Raw genomic sequence first — 25,147 nt, forward strand, 5'->3', positions numbered from 1 at the left:
ACCAATTCATCATCACCTTTCAAGATACCTGAGTGTCAAACCCTCCAGGGAGCCAGACTGATTGGAATGATTTTTCCATAGGGCCCCCTCATTGGCACCTCACGCCTATATTATGTTACACACATCATTTTTAAAATGACATGTTTCCAAGTCTCCTTCCTTCTAAGATTATAATTCCCCTGAAGGCAGAGAACCTCTATCTTTTTCTTCTTTGCACCCTTAGAACCTAACACAGTATATGACACACAGTAATTTCTTAATAAGGAAGCTGAAGTGAACTATTAAACTAAGATAGTTTGAGTGTGCTATGGAAATGCAATTTTTCTAAGCCCCTGTCTACATTTTACAATGTGGTTTTTCATCCTTGAGCACACTAACAAGGCCTAAAATTAAATCAAAGACCTGCAACCTGCTCTTGTACAACATAAAGACCCTTTGTATCAAATGCAATCTTTTTTTTTTTTTGGCCCCACTGCATGGCTTATGGGATCTTAGTTCCCTAACCAGGGGTGGAACCCAGGCCCCAGTATTGAAAGCACCGAGTCCAAACTCTAGACTGCCACAGAACTCCCTCAAATGCAATCTTTTAAAAAAAAAGAACTGATATAAAAAATGATCAAGAAGTTCACAACACTTCCTTCACCAAAAAGAGTGCACAAAGATAAAGACAAATATTACACTGTAAATGCTTACATAACCTCAAGCTTACAAATACAGAATCATTTCTCTTCTCTTCACAGAATGATGGAGATGGTTATTTACAAATTTAACACAAAACTGAACTCATTACAGAAATGGGAAGGAGTAAAGGACATTTATTAAGTGTCTATTATGTAGCATGTATAAGAGGTGCTTTAGGACAGTTAACTCATTTTAATAGCCACAGAACCCCTGTGATAATTATTACTAAATTCATTTTATAACTGAAGTAACCTTCCAAGAATTCCACAGCTAGTAAATGACAAAGTGGCATTTCACACTCAGGAAGGTCCAATTCCAAAGCCACAATCCTCCCACTTCCTCACACTATGAGAACACCTAGAAAATGCCCTAGTTTTCAGTTCATTACCAGAAATGTTGCTCCCTGGAATATCAGGGGAAAGAGGAGAAATGACTAACAGCCAACTCGAGGTTGAGGCTGTACATCTATGGGAAACCGAGATTATTTGCATTGTGCTATGTTTGATTTAGTTCCCTGCCAAATGTCATGCCAAAGCCTTGACACAACAGAGATTTGTGCCTGGAGACATTCATTCCCTGTCTGGCAGAGCACATCAGCTGGCATATTTTCCTTGCATATTCTAAAGTCATACCCATCTCTGAATAGGGACTGAAAATGACTAAGAGGAAAAACATATGAAAAAGAGTCAAGAGGCTCGAAGGGAAGATGGCGGAAGAGTAAGACGGGGAGATCATCTTCCTCTCCACAGATACACCAGAAATACATCTACACGTGGAACAACTCCTGCAGAACACCTACTGAAGGCTGGCAGAAGACCTCAGACCTCCCAAAAGGCAAGAAACTCCCCACGTACCTGGGTAGGGCAAAAGGAAAAAAGAATAAACAGAGACAAAAGAATAGGGACGGCACCTGCACCAGTGGGAGGGAGCTGTGAAGGAGGAAAAGTTTCCACACACTAGGAAGCCCCTTCGCGGGCGGAGACTGCGGGAGGCGGAGGGGGGAGCTTCGAAGCCGCGGAGGAGTGCACAGCAACGGGTGCGGAGGGCAAAGCGGGGAGATTCCCGCACAGAGGATCGGTGCCGACCGGCACTCACCAGCCCGAGAGGCTTGTCTGCTCACCCGCCGGGACGGGCGGGGCTGCGAGCTGAGGCTCTGAGGCTAGGGTTTCGGTTTCGGACGGAGCGCAGGGAGAGGACTGGGGTTGGCGGCTTGAACATAGCCTGAAGGGGTTAGTGCACCACAGCTAGCCGGGAGGGAGTCCGGGGAAAAGCCGGCACCTGCCGAAGAGGCAAGAGACTTTTTCTTCCCTCTTTGTTTCCTGGTGCGTGAGGAGAGGGGTTTAAGAACGCTGCTTAAAGGAACTCCAGAGACGGGCGCGAGCCGCGGCTAAAAGCGCGAACCCCAGTGACGGGCGCGAGCCGCGGCTGAAAGCGCGGACCCCAGAGACGGGCGCGAGCCGCGGCTGAGGGCGCGGACCCCAGAGACGGGCGCGAGCCGCGGCTGAGGGCGCGGACCCCAGAGACGGGCGCGAGCCGCGGCTGAGGGCGCGGACCCCAGAGACGGGCGCGAGCCGCGGCTGAGGGCGCGGACCCCAGAGACGGGCGCGAGCCGCGGCTGAGGGCGCTGACTCCAGAGACGGGCGCAAGCCGCGGCTGGAGGCGCGGACCCCAAGGCGGGCGGGAGACGTTGGGGCTGCTGCTGCCGCCACCAAGGGGCCTGTGCGCGAGCGCAGGTCGCTCTCCACTCCCCTCCTCCGCGGAGCCTGTGCAGCCCGCCACTGCCGGGTTCCCGGGATCCGGAGACGACTTCCCCGAGAGAGCGCACGGCGGGCCTCGGGCTGGTGCAGAGTCACGCCGGACTTTGCCGCCGCAGGCCCGCCCCGCATTCCGTGCCCCTCCCTCCCCGCCGCCGGCCTCCTTACGCCAGAACCCCCGAATCAGCGGCTCCTTTAACCCCGTCCTGTCTGAGCAAAAAACAGACGCCCTCCAGCGACCTACACGCAGAGGCAGGGCCAAATCCAAAGCTGAGCCCCTGGGAGCTGTGAGAACAAAGAAGAGAAAGGGAAATCTCTCCCAGCAGCCTCAGAAGCAGCGGATTAAAGCTCCACAATCAACTTGATGTACCCTGCATCTGTGGAATACATGAATAGACAGCCAATCATCCCAAATTAAGGAGGTGGACTTTGGGAGCAAGATCTATGATTTTTCTCCCTATTCCTCTTTTTGTGAATGTGTATGTGTATGCTTCTGTGTGAGATCTTGTCTGTATAGTCTTGCTTCCACCATTTGTCCTAGGTTCTATCCGTCCATGGTTTTTTCTTAAAATTTTTTTTCTTAATAATCAATTTTAATTTTAAGAACGTTATTATACTTTACCTTCGTCCTTTCTTTCTTTCTTTCTTTCCTTCCTTCCTTCCCTCCTTTAGACAACGAATCATCCCAAATTGAGGAGGTGGTCTCTGACAGCAAGATTTATGATTTTTCCCCCTTTACCTCTTTTTGTGAGGGTGTATGTGTACGCTTCTGTGTAAGACTTTGTCTGTATAGCTTTGCTTCCAACATTTGTCCTAAGGTTCTATCCGTCCCTTTTTTTTTTTTCTAATTAAGAATTTTTTAATTCAATAACTTTATTATACTCTATTTTATTTTTACTGTATCTTCTTTCTGTTTTCCCTTCTTTCCCTCCTTCCTTCCTTCCTCCCTCCCTCCTTTCGTTCCTTCTTGCCTTCTTTCCTTCCTTGCTTCTTTCTTTCTTCCTTCCTTCCTTCCTTCCTTCCCTCCTTCCTTCCCTCCTTTAGACAACGAATTATCCCAAATTGAGGAGGTGGTCTCTGACAGCAAGATTTATGATTTTTCCCCCTTTACCTCTTTTTGTGAGGGTGTATGTGTACGCTTCTGTGTAAGACTTTGTCTGTACAGCTTTGCTTCCAACATTTGTCCTAAGGTTCTATCCGTCCTTTTTTTTTTTCTCTAATTAAGAATTTTTTAATTCAATAACTTTATTATACTCTATTTTATTTTTACTGTATCTTCTTTCTGTTTTCCCTTCTTTCCCTCCTTCCTTCCTTCCTCCCTCCCTCCTTTCGTTCCTTCTTGCCTTCTTTCCTTCCTTGCTTCTTTCTTTCTTCCTTCCTTCCTTCCTTCCTTCCCTCCTTCCTTCCCTCCTTTAGACAACGAATTATCCCAAATTGAGGAGGTGGTCTCTGACAGCAAGATTTATGATTTTTCCCCCTTTACCTCTTTTTGTGAGGGTGTATGTGTACGCTTCTGTGTAAGACTTTGTCTGTACAGCTTTGCTTCCAACATTTGTCCTAAGGTTCTATCCGTCCTTTTTTTTTTTGTTCTAATTAAGAATTTTTTAATTCAATAACTTTATTATACTTTATTTTATTTTTACTGTATCTTCTTTCTTTTAGTTTTTACTTCTTTCCCTCCTTCCTTCCTCCCTCCCTCCCTCCCTCCTTTCGTTCCTTCTTGCCTTCTTTCCTTCTTTGCTTCTTTCTTTCTTTCTTCCTTCCTTCCTTCCTTCCCTCCTTCCTTCCCTCCTTTCCTTCTTTCTTTCCTCATACGTCTACTAATTCCCTCTACTTTTTCTCCCTTTTATTCTGAGCCGTGTGGATGAAAGGCTCTTGGTGCTCCAGCCAGGAGGCAGGGCTCTCCCTCTGAGGTAGGAGAGCCAACTTCAAGACACTGGTTCACAAGAGACCTCCCAGCTCCAGATAATATCAAACGGCGAAAATCTCCCAGAGACCTCCATCTTAACACCAGCACCCAGCTTCACTCAACGACCAGCAAGCCACAGTGCTGGACAACCTGTGCCAAACAACTAGCAAAACAGGAACACAACCCCACCCATTAGCAGAGAGGCTGCCTAAAATCATAATAAGGCCACAGACACCCCAAAACACACCACCAGACGTGAACCTGCCCACTAGAGAGACAAGATCCAGCCTCTTCCACCACAACACAGGCACTAGTCCCCTCCACCAGGAAGCCTACACAACCCACTGAACCAACCTTAGCCACTGGAGACAGACATCAAAAACAGGAGGAACTACGAACCTGCAGCCTGCAAAAAGGAGACCCCAAACACAGTAAGATAAGCAAAATGAGAAAACAGAAAAACACACAGCAGATAAAGGAGCAAGATAAAAATGCACCAGACCTAACAAATGAAGAGGAAATAGGCAGTCTACCTGAAAAAGAATTCAGAATAATGATAGTAAGGTTGATCCGAAATCTTGGAGATAGAATGGACAATAGAATGGACAAAATGCAAGAATCAGTTAACAAGGACCTAGAAGAACTAAAGATGAAACAAGCAATGATGAACAACACAATAAATGAAATTAAAAATACTCTAGATGGGATCAATAGCAGAATAACTGAGGCAGAAGAACGGATAAGTGACCTGGAAGATAAAATAGTGGAAATAACTACTGCAGAGCAGAATAAAGAAAAAAGAATGAAAAGAACTGAGGACAGTCTCAGAGACCTCTGGGACAACATTAAACGCACCAACATTCGAATTATAGGGGTTCCAGAAGAAGAAGAGAAAAAGAAAGGGACTGAGAAAATATTTGAAGAGATTATAGTTGAAAACTTCCCTAATATGGGAAAGGAAATAGTTAATCAAGTCCAGGAAGCACAGAGAGTCCCATACAGGATAAATCCAAGGAGAAATACGCCAAGACACATATTAATCAAACTGTCAAAAATTAAATACAAAGAAAGCATATTAAAAGCAGCAAGGGAAAAACAACAAATAACACATAAGGGAATCCCCATAAGGTTAACAGCTGATCTTTCAGCAGAAACCCTACAAGCCAGAAGGGAGTGGCAGGACATACTGAAAGTGATGAAGGAGAAAAACCTGCAACCAAGACTACTCTACCCAGCAAGGATCTCATTCAGATTTGATGGAGAAATAAAAACCTTTACAGACAAGCAAAAGCTGAGAGAGTTCAGCACCACCAAACCAGCTTTACAACAAATGCTAAAGGATCTTCTCTAGGCAAGAAACACAAGAGAAGGAAAAGACCTATAATAACGAACCCAAAACAATATAGAAAATGGGAATAGGAACATACATATCGATAATTACCTTAAATGTAAATGGACTAAATGCTCCCACCAAAAGACACAGATTAGCTGAATGGATACAAAAACAAGACCCTTACATATGCTGTCTACAAGAGACCCACTTCAGACCTAGAGACACATACAGACTAAAAGTAAGGGGATGGAAAAAGATATTCCATGCAAATGGAAACCAAAAGAAAGCTGGAGTAGCAATTCTCATATCAGACAAAATAGACTTTAAAATAAGGACTATTAAAAGAGACAAAGAAGGACACTACATAATGATCAAGGGATCGATCCAAGAAGAAGATATAACAATTGTAAATATTTATGCACCCAACATAGGAGCACCTCAATACATAAGGCAAATACTAACAGCCATAAAAGGGGAAATTGACAGTAACACATTCATAGTAGGGGACTTAAACACCCCACTTTCACCCATGGACAGATCATCCAAAATGAAAATAAATAAGGAAACACAAGCTTTAAATGATACATTAAACAAGATGGACTTAATTGATATTTATAGGACACTCCATCCAAAAACAACAGAATACACATTTTTCTCAAGTGCTCACGGAACATTCTCCAGGATAGATCATATCTTGGGTCACAAATCAAGCCTTGGCAAATTTAAGAAAATTGAAATTGTATCAAGTATCTTTTCTGACCACAACGCCATGAGACTAGATATCAATTACAGGAAAAGATCTGTAAAAAATACAAACACATGGAGGCTAAACAATACACTACTTAATAATGAAGTGATCACTGAAGAAATCAAAGAGGAAATCAAAAAATACCTAGAAACAAATGACAATGGAGACACAACGACCCAAAACCTGTGGGATGCAGCAAAAGCAGTTCTAAGGGGGAAGTTTATAGCAATACAAGCCCACCTTAAGAAGCAGGAGACATCTAGAATAAACAACCTAACCTTGCACCTCAAGCAATTAGAGAAAGAAGAACAAAAAAACCCCAAAGCTAGCAGAAGGAAAGAAATCATAAAAATCAGATCAGAAATAAATGAAAAAGAAATGAAGGAAACAATAGCAAAGATCAATGAAACTAAAAGCTGGTTCTTTGAGAAGATAAACAAAATAGATAAACCACTAGCCAGACTTATCAAGAAAAAAAGGGAGAAGACTCAAATCAATAGAATTAGAAATGAAAAAGGAGAGGTAACAACTGACACTGCAGAAATAAAAGAGATCATGAGAGATTACTACAAGCAACTCTATGCCAATAAAATGGACAATCTGGAAGAAATGGACAAATTCTTAGAAATGCACAACCTGCCAAGACTGAATCAGGAAGAAATAGAAAATATGAACAGACCAATCACAAGCACTGAAATTGAAACTGTGATTAAAAATCTTCCAACAAAGAAAAGCCCAGGACCAGATGGCTTCACAGGCGAATTCTATCAAACATTTAGAGAAGAGCTAACACCTATCCTTCTCAAACTCTTCCAAAATATAGCAGAGGGAGGAACACTCCCAAACTCATTCTACGAGGCCACCATCACCTTGATACCAAAACCAGGCAAGGATGTCACAAAGAAAGAAAACTACAGACCAATATCACTGATGAACATAGATGCAAAAATCCTCAACAAAATACTAGCAAACAGAATCCAACAGCACATTAAAAGGATCATACACCATGATCAGGTGGGGTTTGTTCCAGGAATGCAAGGATTCTTCAATATACGCAAATCTATCAATGTGATAAACCATATTAACAAACTGAAGGAGAAAAACCATATGATCATCTCAATAGATGCAGAGAAAGCTTTTGACAAAATTCAACACCCATTTATGATAAAAACCCTGCAGAAAGTAGGCATAGAGGGAACTTTCCTCAACATAATAAAGGCCATATACGACAAGCCCACAGCAAACATCATCCTCAATGGTGAAAAACTGAAAGCATTTCCACTAAGATCAGGAACAAGACAAGGGTGCCCACTCTCACCACTCTTATTCAACATAGTTTTGGAAGTTTTAGCCACAGCAATCAGAGAAGAGAAGGAAATAAAAGGAATACAAATCGGAAAAGAAGAAGTAAAGCTGTCACTGTTTGCAGATGACATGATCCTATACATAGAGAAGCCTAAAGATGCTACCAGAAAACTACTAGAGCTAATCAATGAATTTGGTAAAGTAGCAGGATACAAAATTAATGCACAGAAATCTCTGGCATTCCTATACACTAGTGATGAAAAATCTGAAAGTGAAATCAAGAAAACACTCCCATTTACCACTGCAACAAAAAGAATAAAATATCTAGGAATAAACCTACCTAAGGACACAAAAGACCTGTATGCAGAAAATTATAAGACACTGATGAAAGAAATCAAAGATGATACAAATAGATGGAGACATATACCATGTTCTTGGATTGGAAGAATCAACATTGTGAAAATGACTCTACTACCCAAAGCAATCTATAGATTCAATGCAATCCCTATCAAACTACCACTGGCATTTTTCACAGAACTAGAACAAAAAATTTCGCAATTTGTATGGAAACACAAAAGACCCCGAATAGCCAAAGCAATCTTGAGAACAAAAAAAGGAACTGGAGGAATCAGGCTCCCTGACTTCAGACTATACTACAAAGCTACAGTTATCAAGACAGTATGGTACTGGCACAAAAACAGAAAGATAGATCAATGGAACAGGATAGAAAGCCCAGAGATAAACCCATGCACATATGGACACCTTATCTTTGATAAAGGTGGCAGGAATGTACAGTGGAAAAAGGACAGCCTCTTCAATAAATGGTGCTGGGAAAACTGGACAGGTACATGTAAAAGAATGAAATTAGAACACTCCCTAACACCATACACAAAAATAAGCTCAAAATGGATTAAAGACCTAAATATAAGGCCAGAAACTATCAAACTATTAGAGGAAAACATAGGCAGAACACTCTATGACATAAATCACAGCAAGATTCTTTCTGACCCACCCCCTAGAGTAATGGAAATAAAAACAAAAATAAACAAATGGGACCTAATGAAACTTCAAAGCTTTTGCACAGCAAAGGAAACCATAAACAAGACCAAAAGACAACCCTCAGAATGGGAGAAAATATTTGCAAATGAAGCAACTGACAAAGGATTAATCTCCAAAATTTACAAGCAGCTCATGCAGCTCAACAACAACAAAAAACCAAACAACCCAATCCAAAAATGGGCAGAAGACCTAAATAGACATTTCTCCAAAGAAGATATACAGACTGCCAACAAACACATGAAAGAATGCTCAACATCATTAATCATTAGAGAAATGCAAATCAAAACTACAATGAGATATCATCTCACACCAGTCAGAATGGCCATCATCAATAAATCTAGAAACAATAAATGCTGGAGAGGGTGTGGAGAAAAGGGAACCCTCTTGCACTGCTGGTGGGAATGTGAATTGGTTCAGCCACTATGGAGAACAGTATGGAGGTTCCTTAAAAAACTACAAATAGAACTACCATATGACCCAGCAATCCCACTACTGGGCATATACCCTGAGAAAACCGAAATTCAAAAAGAGTCATGTACCAAAATGTTCATCGCAGCTCTATTTACAATAGCCCGGAGATGGAAACAACCTAAGTGCCCATCATCGGATGAATGGATAAAGAAGATGTGGCACATATATACAATGGAATATTACTCAGCCATAAAAAGAAACGAAATTGAGCTATTTGTAATGAGGTGGATAGACCTAGAGTCTGTCATACACAGTGAAGTAAGTCAGAACGAAAAAGACAAATACAGTATGCTAACACATATATATGGAATTTAAGAAAAAAAAAAATGTCATGAAGAACCTAGGGGTAAGGCAGGAATAAAGACGCAGACCTCCTAGAGAACGGACTTGAGGTTATGGGGAGGGGGAAGGGTGAGCTGTGACGGGGCGAGAGAGAGTCATGGACATATACACACTAACAAACGTAGTAAGGTAGATAGCTAGAGGGAAGCAGCCGCATGGCACGGGGATATTGGCTCGGTGCTCTGTGACAGCCTGGAGGGGTGGGATAGGGAGGGTGGGAGGGAGGGAGACGCAAGAGGGAAGAGATATGGGAACATATGTATATGTATAACTGATTCACTTTGTTATAAAGCAGAAACTAACACACCATTGTAAAGTAATTATACCCCAATAAAGATGTTAATAAAAAAAAAAAAAAAAAAGAGTCAAGAAAAAAACTAAGTGTATTTCAATATTACAATCTCAGAAAATTATCCATATATGCAGATGAATAGCTTATTCTTTCATATAAGGGTAATGTGGAACACACACCATATATTTAGAGCCAAATTTAAAATATAAATGTGTATATAAGAATATTTCCCCCAAAACTATGCATACAGACATCAATTATTATTCATGTTAGTGCATATAGCCACATTTTTCTTATAACCACAAACCAACTTACAACTTTTCTTTCAATATAAAATTACTTTATCATGCAGAAAAATAAAAAGAACTGCCTTGCCAGTTTCTGTGTGGGGTTGGAAGGACCCCCAGGTAGAGGAAATGATCTAGAGAAGCTTTAGAGAAATTATAATCAGACATTTGTAAATCCATTTGATACTTAAATACCTCTAAATAAACAACATCAAACCTTCTATCAATACTTTATCATTTAAATTCCTCACGTGTTAATTCAAGCAAGTCTTCTCATGCTTTCTCCATAGTGAGTTTTAATAGCTTCTATTTGTGAGTTTCATTTTCACTTTCATCTGTCTTCGCCTTTCTCCATTACAGTCCCTGACAATCTTAGTTCCTTTGGTCTTAACTCAGAGCTCCCACCAAGTACTTTTTATTCATTATATACACTTTCTTTTCAGCTCCCTCTTAGGATTCAAGGCTATTGCAGTTCTTGATCTTTATAATGTTCTTTGTTCCATTTTTTTTAAATTGGAGTAGAGTTGCTTTACAATGTTGTGTTAGTTTCTGCTGTACAATGAAGTGAATCAGCTATATGTATACATACATCCCCTCTCTCCCACCCTCCGCCCGTCCCACCCATCTAGGTCATCACAGAGCACCTAGCTGAGCTCCCTGTGCTACAGAGCAGGTTCCCACTAGCTATCAGTTTTACCCATGGTAGGAAATCATAGGCATCCTGTATCAGCCTTATACTGGCCGCCTTATCTTTCATATAGTTCATTTATATACTTATTTAGCTGTGCGTGTGTGTTTATTTTCCTGTTTGCTTCCTATTTTCACACTGATTTGTAATTTTAAACTAATTTCACCATTTGATTCACCAAAACCTAGACACTCTTAGGTAATTCTTGACTGGTAATTTAACTGACCTATATCCTATTTCAGTAATTTACTCATCAGCGTCATTAAAGACTGTGTTAAATACCTTCCATCAGCCTTAGAATAGTTCCACTGTTTTACTTGCAAGAGCATTAGCGACAATAGTCCTTTGAATATAGGTTGTGTGGATTAAGGCATTCTGTGGCCAGGCAATGCTATGTATTTAATAATCAGATATTTTATTCTGATACTTTACCATTAGAATCATATTTTGCCAGATGAAAGAGTATATATCATATACATAAACATGTATTATAATTCCATATATCTAAGCCTGAGACAATAATGTAATTATTATAACATTTTTATACTTTACTCATGAAGAAAATTTGAAATATATTTTAAATGTGCATACCTTTGTCCAAGGCACATCCTGCTGTGGTCTCAGGACAGGAACCTATTGTAAAAAATATATATATTTTTATTAATATATTTAGTATTACAAACAGATTGAGAAATACCAATACATAAAACAAGACATGGTTTAAACCTCAATCATTGCTCAAAATGGGTATCTCCCCATTAACTTCAAAAAGATGGTCTATCTTTTGTCTTTTTTAGATGAAGTTCATTAAGAAAAAAAGGACTAGAGATAAATACTCTGATATATCTCTCAATCTGAATCTCCAAAGGAGCTCTATTCCTTTATGTCTTAAAATATTTTTTTTTCCCAGAAAGAAATATAGAAGCAAATTTAGCTCCTGATACATAAAAGTCAAATTTAGGCAAAAATTCAGACACCACATTTCAAAAATCCTAAATGAATTACTATGTTCAAAACAGGAAGATGAAGAGGCAGGTTAAACAGATTTTATAATAATAAAAACCTTAGAATATTTGTTGATCAAAAAGTGGCATCAGTGCACCAATTAAAGTTAACAGAGAATCATTTTCACAGTAATAATGTTTCAAACTTTCAGGTAGTGAGACTAAAATATGTGCAGATAATAGATGTAAATATGTTCAAATGAACTGGAGTACTTTAGAAATCAAAAGAGGAAACAGAATCACATATTGCTGTGCTAAAGCCCAATATTTCCATCATTTGTATTTTATTATTCTATTAGATGCAGTGACACATTTCCAAATACGTCCAGAGACTCACCCACATAAAAGGACAGATCTAAATCTAAGAACCCTTGTTGCAAATGTGATAATACTAATTACAAGGACTTCAATTAAATGCAAAATGAAAGAACCACTTACTTCATTCATGGTTTTTGACATTCTATCTGCCTGAAATTTCCAGATGTGGGGGAAAAAAAACAGAGAAAAAAACTTCCTTTGTGACCTCTACCAGTATGTTGGGATAAAAATTTAACCATGAATAATAAATAGCACCTATAAAATAGAAATAAATATAATGTTTTCTTCCATATGTAAAGATCACTAACCTAAATGAATTTAGTTCTAGAAGGCACTGGAGTGGTAATCCAGTAAACTGGATTCAAACTCTGAATTACAAAGTTCTCATTTTTATATGGTAATGCCTCAGGAATTTCTGGGCGATGGGAAGAAACCAAGACTCCACATTGCCTATAACATTCCTTCAGCCATTATTCAAGCCAAGTAGCCATGTACAAGTGCATACACAAACACATACACATTCGTACACACTTTTCCTCTCTCACTTGAAAGGTCTACATAAGGTAATGCTTAGTGACAGGATTTTGTTGCTTAAAAAAATACACACACACACACACACACATTTAGGCTATCTTTTAAATTTTATGGCCCAAACTAGAATTTCACACTTTCGGGAGTTGAACTTTGGTCCTTGGATTACTAACCAGTTTGGATTTAGACAATGTACATAACCTTATCTTAGCCTCAGTTTATCACTTACAATGAAGTTGTAAAGATTAAATGAGTTAATACAAATAAATTGCTTAGAACCCTTCCTAGGGCATAGGACGTGGCCAAAACACATTAGCTATTAAAAACTATAAAATGTTTGAAAAGTAAAAATAGTTCAAATATATTAAATTATTTAAATATCTAAAAAATATTTTAACTCATGCTTTCTAGTCTATTCATCTCTCAGTATGAAAAAGTTTGTATTGGGTTGGCCAAAAAGTTCATTTGGGTTTTTGGTACCATGCTATGGAAAAACCCAAACAGACATTTTGGCCAGCCCAATATTTCTTCTATTTTAATACAATTATATTTATATTCACACAATTATAATTAAGTGCAAAATAACTGAGAAACACATAAAAAAAATGAAACTTTATTCATGAAAGAAATTCAGAGAAATCAAAGTAAAAGTGGCATTCTTTTTGTCTTTTGTTTTGTTTTGTTTTGGCAGGGGAATGAGGTATTTTAAGTGGTATTTAAAAGCTATCATTCCATGTTCTGTGTTTTACTTATGGTCTGGCATGACTAGAGGAACAGAAAACCTTGGTAAATGACAGGGAGGCACTTAAAGTTTTCCCCAGCCAAGCAAGGATCCAGTTGTCTAACATCCATGGGAGTAGAAGCATAGGGTGAAGAGAAAGTACGAAACTCTGGACAGTCAGCATTACAGCCAGACTCTAATGAATTTATCACAGAAAAACATGGTATCAACAAAGTCAGGGCTGGATTCACAGCAAAAACAATCCCCAAATTCTAAAATCTCCATTCCTCTGTCCAGTAGGAATAATTGGGGTTTTAAAGATAGGATTAAGGGTGTTTGCTCTGATTTTTCTGATAGGAACATATACTCCTATAAATGGAAATAAGTTGCAGGAGGAAAGGGAGGAGACATTTTAAAATAGTGGTTTAAATGAACTTAGCATAGGCTAGAATTAGGAGGGAAAAAAAGACTTGAGATGAGAAAATGGAAAAAAAAAGGAAGAATAAAAAAGACAAGAATACAACACCTATAGACTCAATAAGGAAAATTCTAAATATCAAACCTGATAGACAATATATTTGGAAAACTATGTTTCGACCAGCAGCTCTTTTTTTAGATCTGCTGATGGTGGTGAAGGGGAGGTGGTGTATCATCATTTCATTGACATCATTTAACTGTTTTAACTCAGGCATTTTCTCCCAAGGCTAATTTCCTCCTGCCACTTCCGTGGCCTGGAACATTTGGCAATCCCTGGAGACATTTTTGGTCACAGCTCGGTGTAGGGTACTATAGGCATATAGTGGTTAGAGGCCATGGACGCTGCTAAACAGCCGACAATTCACAGGACAGGCCTCCATAGAAAAAATTTTTCAGCTTAAAATACCAATCATGTGGGGCTTCCCTGGTGGCTCAGTGGTTGAGAGTCCGCCTGCAGATGCAGGGGACACGGGTTCCTGCCCCGGTCCGGGAAGATCCCACATGCCACGGAGCGGCTGGGCCTGTGAGCCATGGCCGCTGGGCCTCCGCGTCCCGAGCCTGTGCTCGGCAACGGGAGAGGCCACAACAGTGAGAGGCCCGCGTACCGCAACAACAACAAAAGAAAACTGTGCGGCAGAGTTACTCCTCATTACCTTATTTAAATGTTAGGTCCTTAAAATGACTTAATTTTTCAACCTATCTCGGAGAAAATTTTCACTCCATTTTCATTTCCCTACTGATGTATGACCCAATTTCAGGAGCAAGTTCAACAGATATGCTGTTATGACAGCTCTAGAAAACTAATGCAATTGGTAATTTCCAAAGTTAGATTGCAGCTATACACAAACATGCAACAGAAGTAAATATTACCTTCAGTGTTCTCCCATTTTCTATTTAATACTTATCTTTCTCTTTTATGGGCTTATTGCATAACCAATGCTCTCCTGATTTTTCCAGGTTTCAAGGGCTTGTCTATCAGTGGACATAGCTTCCGTTTCCTGCCTCCCCAAATGTACTTTCAAAGTGATTCTCTCCTGACCTAAAGAAAGAGTCTAACAGAAAGATTTTAATTACTGAGAAGAGCTTGGCCTATATCTATCTTTGAGGGAATTTGTTTGCAAAAAGCAAATAATACCATTTTTAATAAAGCAAGCCTTTTGCGATATTTTGTTTTGATAGTGATGAACAGGTGTGATTAAATTGCCGTCTTCACTCATTGCTGGTGGTAGTATAAATCGGAAAGCGATTTTCCAGCACCTATCAAACTCTACAAGATATTTGCTCCCTTTCACCCACTTATTTCACTTCTGGAAATCTCTCAAAAAGACGTATCAACATATGCTGACACAAACATTTATGTATCCTGATAATCCATTTCAGTGTTATTTACACCAGCCCGTCTCCCCGCAAAATGGAAACACGCTAAATATCTTATAATACAGAAACTGAATTGCTCCCACAGATAAGGAAATATTGTGCTTTAATTTGTAACCGTATTTTCAAAAACAATTTAACAGCATAGGAATATAAAGTGACCTTTACAGTTTTAGGCGAACACTTCAGGATACAACAGCATTCCGTTGTGTAAAACTAAATCCCCAAACTCAGGAATTCCCTTTAGTCTTGCTCCCCCTAAAATGAAGAGTCTCCTTTTATAAATTAGTGAAACATTCAATTCCAAGAAGTAGACATAAGTTTTTTCAGCAGAGTCCTGCATTACCTCAGAAGGAGCAGGGAGAAAGAGATTCTCCACAGTTATAATCTGTGACTACAAACTGGCAACTGCTTCACTCTTGCAATGAACTGCCTCTGTCTATTTTACAGCCAAAATAACTGGCAAAGATGACATCCAATTACAACTTTCCTTTCTCATTTGGAGGATCAAGTGGTAGTCTTCCTTTATTTCCTAACAGAGGTATCACCAAGCATCTCATGACATAAGCCATAAAGACTAAAGAATATTCCATACTTTGATCTATCCCCTTTGTTATGAGGTACATGCATTGTTTTATTGGAATAGAACAGTCTAAACCTTGTTGTACCATGATTGCCAAGTGCTAAACTCTTTAGCAAATCCTTATTTTCAGAAATAAAACATTGTTTTACTATTTAGTAACCTATGTTCTTGGGCAAATCGCTTATCCTCAAAGGGGATGATGATTAAATAATCTCACAGCGAATATTATCAAGTTTAACAGCCCACTAAAGTCATGCACCTGAATAAATATATGTACCTATAAAGTGGTCGCTCTCTATATTTCTATTTATCAGACACTGAAATTTTTAGTTTGAAGGAGCCAGTAGCAACATGGCTGCCAAATTATAACTTTAAATGTTATAGGCACCAACAGAAGCCTCAAAATGGTTATTAAAAAAGATTCTGTGTAAATGTTAAGCACTGTAGTGGGTTATACTCAACATATTTTCTTGTTTGTTTGAGGTTTATGAACATACTGTAAATCTGGCAATTCTTAAGAAGGGTTGATTATAATATTCTTTCCCCATCATATTCTTGACAGCACTTCAAAAATGCCCAATTTTCAAAAAAAAAAAAAAACAGAACCTACAGCAGCAGCAAACAAAACAGTGGATTTAATGTGGCGCAAGAGCAGCACTTCCTGTATGCTGGGTTTGCACCTCCTTGTTCAGAATGCGGCATTAGCACCTTGCAAGGAGGCAGGATGGAGGGAGCAGCTCTCTCATTATTTCTGAGAGCAGGACTTGAGCACCAGTTTGAAGATGTGAATGCTCCATTATCATCAGTCAATAACTAGCATTTAGGATCTGACACACCACTGGATCATCAGCTAATTACATTAATAATCAGATCCAATTTTCCTTTGTCTTTTTAATTTTAACCACAGAGAGTTTTGTCCGTGAAGGTCACTTGTTTTATGGTACTGCTAACACAGACACATCATCATTAATACTTTCGGTAAAATATTTCTATGAAGCTTAAGGGCTGGTTCCTTGTGAATTTTAATATGTGTTTTTTGAGAAAGAGGAGATCAGGGTCCTAAATTCTAACTTTGTTGGAAACCCTCTGGTTTGCAAGTCATTTAAAGTATTTGACATCCTTTTCTGTATTGTAGAATTAAATAATTAGAATTTCAATCTAAGGGTTCACTGATTTTTGAGTATTTATAGTTCTATACCTAAACTTTTTAGGGAAGAAGAGTGGTAGATGGGAGTTTTATACAGCAGCCAGAAGCTAGAATCTTCTAATTAATCTCTCTTCTTTAATTCCTCATCCAATCCATCTTCTATTCTATAATAGGCATATTACCCCAAGCATAAATTCTGTTTGTCCTTCTCCCACTAATGTCCTAAAAGAGCTTTTCATCACCTAAGACAATATATAAACTTCTTGGTTTTGGCATTTCATGAAGTAAATAGTTCCTATCTTGCTCATTTCCCACTATTCACTCATATCACCCTTCCACTCCAAAAAAAAAAAAAAAAAACAGTTGCTATTCCCTGAATATGTTACGTTCTTTCACTTCTGTGTTTTTCATATTCTGTTCCTTGTTCTCTGAGCTCAGCTCATACCATCCCGCTTTCGATTCTTTTCTTGAGCTTATCTATATGACCCTAAAATAGGTATCTCTTATATGCCTTGCATTCCTGTACCCATAACCCTGTACTCCAATTGTTGCTTTAAAAGTAAGTCTCTTCCAAAGTACTGATCAGTTCCTAAACAGAAGGGACGATGCTTTGTAAGTTCTTTTATTTAGCACCTAACACAACCTGCCACATAATAGGCACTAAGAAGACATCTGTTGAATGAATGGATAAAAAAATTAACTATGTTTCATAGAATCATTTATTATTAGTTGCTCCTTTTTCATGTGCAAAAAAAAAAAAAATCCAAAACAGTCTAATCCTTTTACTTTGCAAGAGAATACTGAACATGTTAGTTTAATAACCTAATCAGCTGTTACATGTTAGAATAGGGATGGTGACTTACACTAGATGTTTCCTTTTCTTTAAAATTATTTTTTCAAAATCTTAAATTGAAAACAAAAAGATCAATATAACCTCATAAAACACCATTTATATCCTCTTGCCAACAGTCGTTCACTTCCACTTCGCAGCACACCAGACAGCAGACCTTACTCGTTAACTAGATAATAGCCAGCTAATTTTATGCACAGGTTTTCCAAATAGTAAGTACTTTCTCAAATCCTCTGGGTTGAAAGGTATAAATTCAATTTTCTAGTCATCCTCTAAAACTACCTTTTAAGTTGAGCATCCATGTGAGGATATTTTGGACACCACTGAAGAGCAGTTTAATAAATGTGTACCTTGTCATATACAAGCTCACGATAGGCTATCGTGGTTAACCTGTATTATTCTAAGAGCACTGGAACTTACGGAAGAAAACTAGATACACTCTTATCTCTGGGTTTCAGATCTTATACTACATAAAATGAGATGATCAAAATACTTTTTTAATGAAGTTTAGAATTCTTATTTGAGAAGAGAAAAAAAGACCACGTATGTCTGGTACCATTTTCCCCTACCTATCCCCAACACACATACAAACACACATATGTGTGTGTACAAACACACAGCTAAAGGAATAGTTCAAAGAATAAATATACCTCCTGAATATAAATATATAATTTTAGAAACATCAATATTTTACACTAATTTTAAAGAAAGACCTTACTATTCTTTGTAAAATGTATTAAAATAAGTGAAAAGCATAAATTGCAAGTGTGTACACAAAGAGAATTAGAATACCACTGTGGAGGGGTGGAAATACATTCTTTAACAGAATCAGCCCAAAGCGGTTTGTACATGAGTCATTGTCTAAAATACTATCTGCATATCAGAAGGGAGATGATACAAAAGCCTGGACAAAGAGGATACTCCAAGGGCAGGAATAAGGGCTAACCGTGATTCATTAATAAATGGCAATGGTGAGACTGAAAGAAGAAAATTAAATTGGATCATTTTGACCAATAATAAATAGTTGCCTAATTAAAGTGTTACATGTGAGTCTCTGAAGAGCTACATGCAGATATGTAATATATCAGAACAAGTATAACAGAACAAGTCTAACTCAACAAATACTGCCTAAAACCGAGTAGGCCCTCAACAAATATTAGTTTCCTTTCCCTAAACTAGGTTAAAACTTTTGAAGTCGAAGTTTATCCTTAATGAACTTTCAGAATTTCTCAAAAGGGCTATTCCTTCTGTCCAGTAGGTTTTTACACCCTCCTTTTTCCTAAAAATACTACTTCCCCCTGTTATCTATTAGCTAACTTCTATTATTTGTCATATCTCAATTTAGATAATCTTTCTCCAGAAATATACCCTGGTGTGTGTGTGTGTATGAACATGCACAAATGAACATGGCAGTCTCTTAGTAAACACATGCTAGATGACATAAGATATACAGTCTATTGTCATATGTATAGATATAGATAGGCCATTACAATATATTTTGATGCCATTACTGAAGTTATAATTGAAAAAGCAGATAAAAATTAAGATTTTCTAAAAATCCCTAACTCCTTCAGACCCACTGAGTGAAGGAACACATTTGCCTACTTAAAAAATTATTGAAAAACAAAGACCTTTCGAAATTGAGGTAAATTAAAAATTTATTGAGGGAAATTGAAGGAATCTTTTCTCAAACTCTTGACAGAACATGAAACCTAGGCTGAGAGAAGTTAAGGAATTTGTTTAGTCTTACGTGGGTAATTAATGGCAGACCTAAAACTGGATCCTTAAGTACTGACCTTTCCGTCCAGTACATGCTGTCTTTGGGGAAGAACTTCTACAATGAGCATAAGTAGCTGTGAGTGATTCACGTGGAAAATAAAATAAGGACACAAAAGGTTGACTCAGGAGTTTTACCTCCTTAACTGTGCTATACTGTCAAGTCCTCAAAAGTGTTAAAAATTCCATTGTTTAACAGGTAATTCTCAATTTAAAGTCAAAATGCTATGTTGAATACTCAGGAAATCTTCAAAATGAAAGGAAATTTCATTATTTTGTGGTTGGTATACTTACTTCCATAGAACTTGCCTAGTTTAACGTTATTCTTCAGGTAATTATAAACACCAGTCAACTGATTTACATTGTTTAAGGTATGAGTAGACAAGCCCAAGAAATAAACTAATGTAATTTAGATACATGAAGGTAAATAACCATATTACCATGGACTTTGTTATTCCTCCTTTATATTTAATCATTTTGTTTAAATTCTTGCCAGGTTACCAGGGATGTTTTCTATTCTTTTAAAATTAAAAAAAAAGAGAGAAATATTAAAAGCTTTCTCCCACGCAAAGTTAAGTCTTAGTTATTTCTAAAAGTACAGTTGCTTTAGATTCTGTTTGTGTATTATACTCTCAAATGATATTTTCTTGCTCATTATAGGAGATATGTATTTTATATATCCTTAGTTTTTTTTAAGTAAGTATATTATACAGTGCAATGAGAAAAATTAATTTTCAGTTTCTCTCTTGCATGAAATATCTGAGCTAATAATTTGACCTAGAAGGACTAGAATCTTTTTTCTTTTCATTAGATTTCCCCTTTTACCAAAAGCTTTGTTAGCCTACTGAGTCATGACGAGTAATCCTTTACATGCTAGGGTACACTGTTCTTCCTGATGAACTAACAAATTAAAATGTAATGTGAAATGATGATGCTGGGAATATTGAGGAATAGCCATTGATGTGGGAAGGGATCCATGATTAAACCAAGATATGCATTGTAATTATAATTTTATCAAACTGATAATACAGAATAAAATGCAGTTTGAAAGAATCCAAGGACATAATAAGCAGCATAAGAAAGCTATTTCAGAGCCCTTGCTGTCTCCCCTCCGTTCTGCTGTGTGGCCCTCCTCTCACCCTCCACCTCCCCAAAACCTTATTTTGTTATATCTCGCCAAGAATTAGGAAGCAATCAAATGATTTTTCACCACCTTCATCTGAAGCTAAGGTAATTATTGGTCTGGAGTTTTGATTTCTTTTTTTTTTTTTTTTCTGTTTTCTTTTTTCCTTAAACTTGGTTTGCTCAAGAGTAAAATGAACCACAGTACTTATCAGCTCAATGCATACACAAGTGATACTGAAGGCAACCGACCGAGACTGAAGCCAAAGGTTAGCTGCAAATCCATTAGTGATTTTAAATAGTGGGGGGAAAAACTTCTTGGTGAGTCCATGATAAAGCTGAATAATTGCAGGAGTCACAAAATAAGACAATGTAATTTGCATGATGTCATCAGACTGATTCACAGAAAGCTTAAAAGAGTGCAAAAGGTTTACTGCAAGATGACCAAAGCCATATTTGCTGTTCATGTATCTAAAAGTAAAATTTCTTATTTTTTGACACACAGTACATTTAGTAGCTACACAGAGCCAGAAGCTAACATATCTAGAAATTTTTCTCACCGTCTCTGAAGCACTCACATATCACAGAAATATCTAGAATTTGTAGAATACACTGTGGAAAATTCTGAAGTATATACTGGGGGAAAATTTAGTGACATAATTTTCAATTAAGTTTGCATGCTTTTTATGATTTGGTGTTAATAAACTTCCAACCATAGTATCCACAATTTATATTTAAGGAAAAATGAATCTTTAAGATCTAATCTCACCTTCTAGAATTACAAATCACTGTACTGTTTGCTTTGTTCCTGTTATACATTTTTTTTCCCCCAAAGCTATGGTAAACTTTAATAAGGGAGCTCTCACATCAGATATTTTATCATCATTAAATAATCATAGCACTTCTTATTTTAAGAATTTTTAATTAGCAGATCAATGACATAATAGAGACCATATTGACTCATTCAAAGCAATTACAAAGCATTGGTTCTTTAACGGAGCTGTGGTGGCTTAAAACTAGAAGAAAATTGCAATGTCAATATATATTTGCCCATGTATATTACTAGCATATATATACATAACTATATATATATATATATATATGATGTTATGAACAGGGTTTGGTGTGGGGAAGGTTTGAATGAATGTAACTCACTGTACCTGCAAAATTTAGTTAAAAACATGTTTTGAAAAAAGAACTCTAAGTTAGCTAAAGCCTTTGGAAGGAATGCTAGTCCTAACTAATAAATAGGAACAAAAATAAGAAACAACGTATTTTTTTTTCTGCTTAATAGTAATAGCAAGTAACAAAAAGCCTATTATATAATAATAAATAGAGAAATAATAAGGGAAATACAAAATCACCATCAGGTACACATCACAATAATAACTGCTGCAGGTAAAATTCAACAATGGATGCTAAAATAATTGGATGAAGCAGGATATTCACATAGCCTTAAAGTATCTCTCCCATTTTTTTTTTTTTTTTTTTTTTAGTTTTAAGGGAAAAGTAGTAAATTTAAAGTGGAAAGACTAGGCACATGCTACCTTAATTGAGTACATCCAGAGGGATAAAACATACCATATACCTCCTTATATGATGCACTGAGAAGGATACAACACTGCTTTTGTGGCACTGCTAAAAATACTTCACCTTGATCTAATCATGAAAAGCATCACACAAACCCAGAGCAAAAGTCATTCTACAAAGAAACTGACCACTACTCAAGTGTTGTAAGGTCATGAGAGACAAGGAAAAATTTAGCAACTTTCATAGATTAGCAGAACCTAAGAAAACAGCAACTAAATATAATCTGGGATCCTACTTGGATTCTGAAGCAGAAGAAAACATATTTGTGGAAAAAAGTGGTGACATGCCAATAAGGACCATGGGTTAATTAGTACTATTGTTCCAGTGTTAACTATACAACTGTACAAAGACGTCGTTATGACTATGTCATGTGTTAACATTAGGGGAAGCTGGATGATGGGCATATACATATACACTATGTCATTTTTTTTTTTTTTTACTATGTCATTTTTTGCAACTTTTTTGTTGATCTAAAATGTTTTCAGGACTTCCCTGGTTGTCCAGGGGTTGAGAGTCCGCCTGCCAATGCAGGGGACACAGGTTCAAGCCCTGGTCCGGGAGGATCCCACATGCTGCGGAGCAACTGGGCCCGTTTGCCACAACTACTGAGCCCACGTGCCTAGAGCCCGTGCTCCGCAACCAGAGAGGTAACCGCAATGAGAAGCCCATGCACTGTGGTGAGGAGTGGCCCCCGCTCACTACAATTAATGAAGGCCAGCACATAGCAACAAAGACCCAACCCACCCAAAAAATTTTTAAATTAATAATAAAAATTAATTAATTATAAAAAATTTTTAAATAAAATGTCATCAAAAATTTTATAGCTATTATAACAGAGATTCAGGCAGGTAATTAGATAAATCAAGCCAACACATTTCAAAACTTTCTTTGTAGCTACCAAACTATTCCAATGTCATCATTTCACTGAACTTTATAATCACTGTTCTAGTTCTTTTTTCCTCCAAGTAAACTGATGAGAATATATTACTTCTCCATATTTCATAATCAATAACATAAACCAAACCAATTGCTTAAGCCTATGTTTTCTATTTTCATAACATTCACCTATCCCAAAATATTATCTTGTTTATATTATTTCTTCAAACTCAAGACAAGTGTTAATTGCCACAACATGTCTTGTACTGAAGATGTAATATGATTTACAATGTATCTACCTGCATAGATTAACAAGATCTAGAAAAATAGTTTATGTAATTTGCATCTTATATGCCTACTGTAAACCATTATCATGTAAGTGAAAATTATTTTGAAGGTTATTGATACATATGCATTCATTTAAAGCTTATACTCTTGGTTGAAAAAAACAATTAGCATCAATGAGCAAAGTCCAAATTGGCCTATGAGATTTGGAATTGGGACATTGAAATAAAATAACACTTTATGCTGCACACAAATTGAAATTAGTACATTGTGACTTTCCTGTATATGGGTAAGTAACTAAGGATGATGGCAAATAAGCATTTACAAATAAACATATAGGAATTATTTCAATAATAAAAAGTCAAATCTCTCATTGTCCAAAATTAATTTAATTGATCCATTTAATTTTCTCTGCTAATTTTCTTTTGTCACAGTTTTCCTTACAGTCTCTGTCCTAAATACATAAATTTTGTGAAAAAGAGAGTTAATTAGGTTCCAGAAAAAAAAAAATAAGGGAAGGGAAACTGGAAAAATAACAGGTATAAGGGATTTGGGACACCTAATATAATGGATAAGGAAAAAGATGATAGAAGAATTGTATCAACAAAAGGTCAAAGACCTGGGAAAGATCAAAGTTCCAAAGAAAACAAAAAAATTAAATCTGTACAACCTACATAACTTGTATATTATATTTAGCAGAAATTCTTAACATCAAGGAAAAATAAACCATGAAGTTATAATTTTTCTAAAGCTGTTTCCTTTTTTGCTTTTATGCATATCTTAATATATGGAAGAAGAGTACCTGGCAATATTTTTCTATTATAAAAAGTCATGTCATAAAAAAAAATAAGACCCCAAAAATAGTTCTTTCATTAAAAGGCAGTAACATTTTATTCTAACTCCATAGATCAAAGTAAAATATTAGTCTGATATAATAAAAAAAAAAAACATTTAGTTAAAGGAAGGAAGATAATAAGCAAAGACCAACCAGCAACCGGGTAGGTTCCATGCTTCTAACATTTTAAAATTTGGCCAAATTTGGTCAAATTTTAAAGAAGTATAATTTTCTCCACCTGAGGTCGATGTACAATAAGGAGTAAGCTGTTTAAAAAACCATTTAACTCTTTCATATTCTTCAACTGGAGTGAAAATTATATCTAAAGTGGAAACAACTAGAAGAAACCAATGCTTTAGTCATGGATTTACCCAAAAGGCTTCAATGTCTCTCTGATGTTTTCAGAACTTGATTCAAATTCCTTTGCTGAGTATATTGTTTTACTCCATTACCTAGGACAACATCTGGCTGGCTGGCTGTTTCCTATAGCATTTTTTGCCTTTCCACACATTTAGCATTTAATGTAGGCTACTCTGTATTGTTAATTATTTTTATGGCTCTGTATAGTTCTTTGTAAAAAGGAATTGCTTATGAGAACATTTCAGGAACCAGTCCTCTATCCCTGGTAGAGAAAGCTCTGAAACAAAACCAAGGTTAGACTCATAAAGTAGAATGAATAAGCCTGTATTCAAGTTTCCATTTTTTATAGCCACTCAGTGAGGTTCTCAGCACATAACCATCTAAGCATGAGACTACATTGGATGTCACACAAGGTGAGGTTCATAGGGT

The 25,147-nt window shown here is 37.3% G+C and overlaps 1 protein-coding gene across 6 annotated transcripts in view; it reads right to left on the reverse strand.

Annotated features, from left to right (window-relative positions):
* PTPRD (protein tyrosine phosphatase receptor type D) overlaps nucleotides 1–25,147 on the reverse strand; it is a 2,140,681-nt gene that overhangs the window by 1,361,814 nt on the left and 753,720 nt on the right. For all 6 annotated transcript variants that reach the window (XM_060014745.1, XM_060014746.1, XM_060014743.1 and 3 more), the window contains exon 7: nucleotides 11,461–11,502. The gene's annotated coding sequence lies outside the window, so the exon portion shown is untranslated. The remainder of the gene's footprint in view (nucleotides 1–11,460; nucleotides 11,503–25,147) is intronic.

This window comes from Delphinus delphis, chromosome 6 (assembly GCF_949987515.2).
Source record: "Delphinus delphis chromosome 6, mDelDel1.2, whole genome shotgun sequence".
Classification (NCBI taxonomy): domain Eukaryota; kingdom Metazoa; phylum Chordata; class Mammalia; order Artiodactyla; family Delphinidae; genus Delphinus; species Delphinus delphis.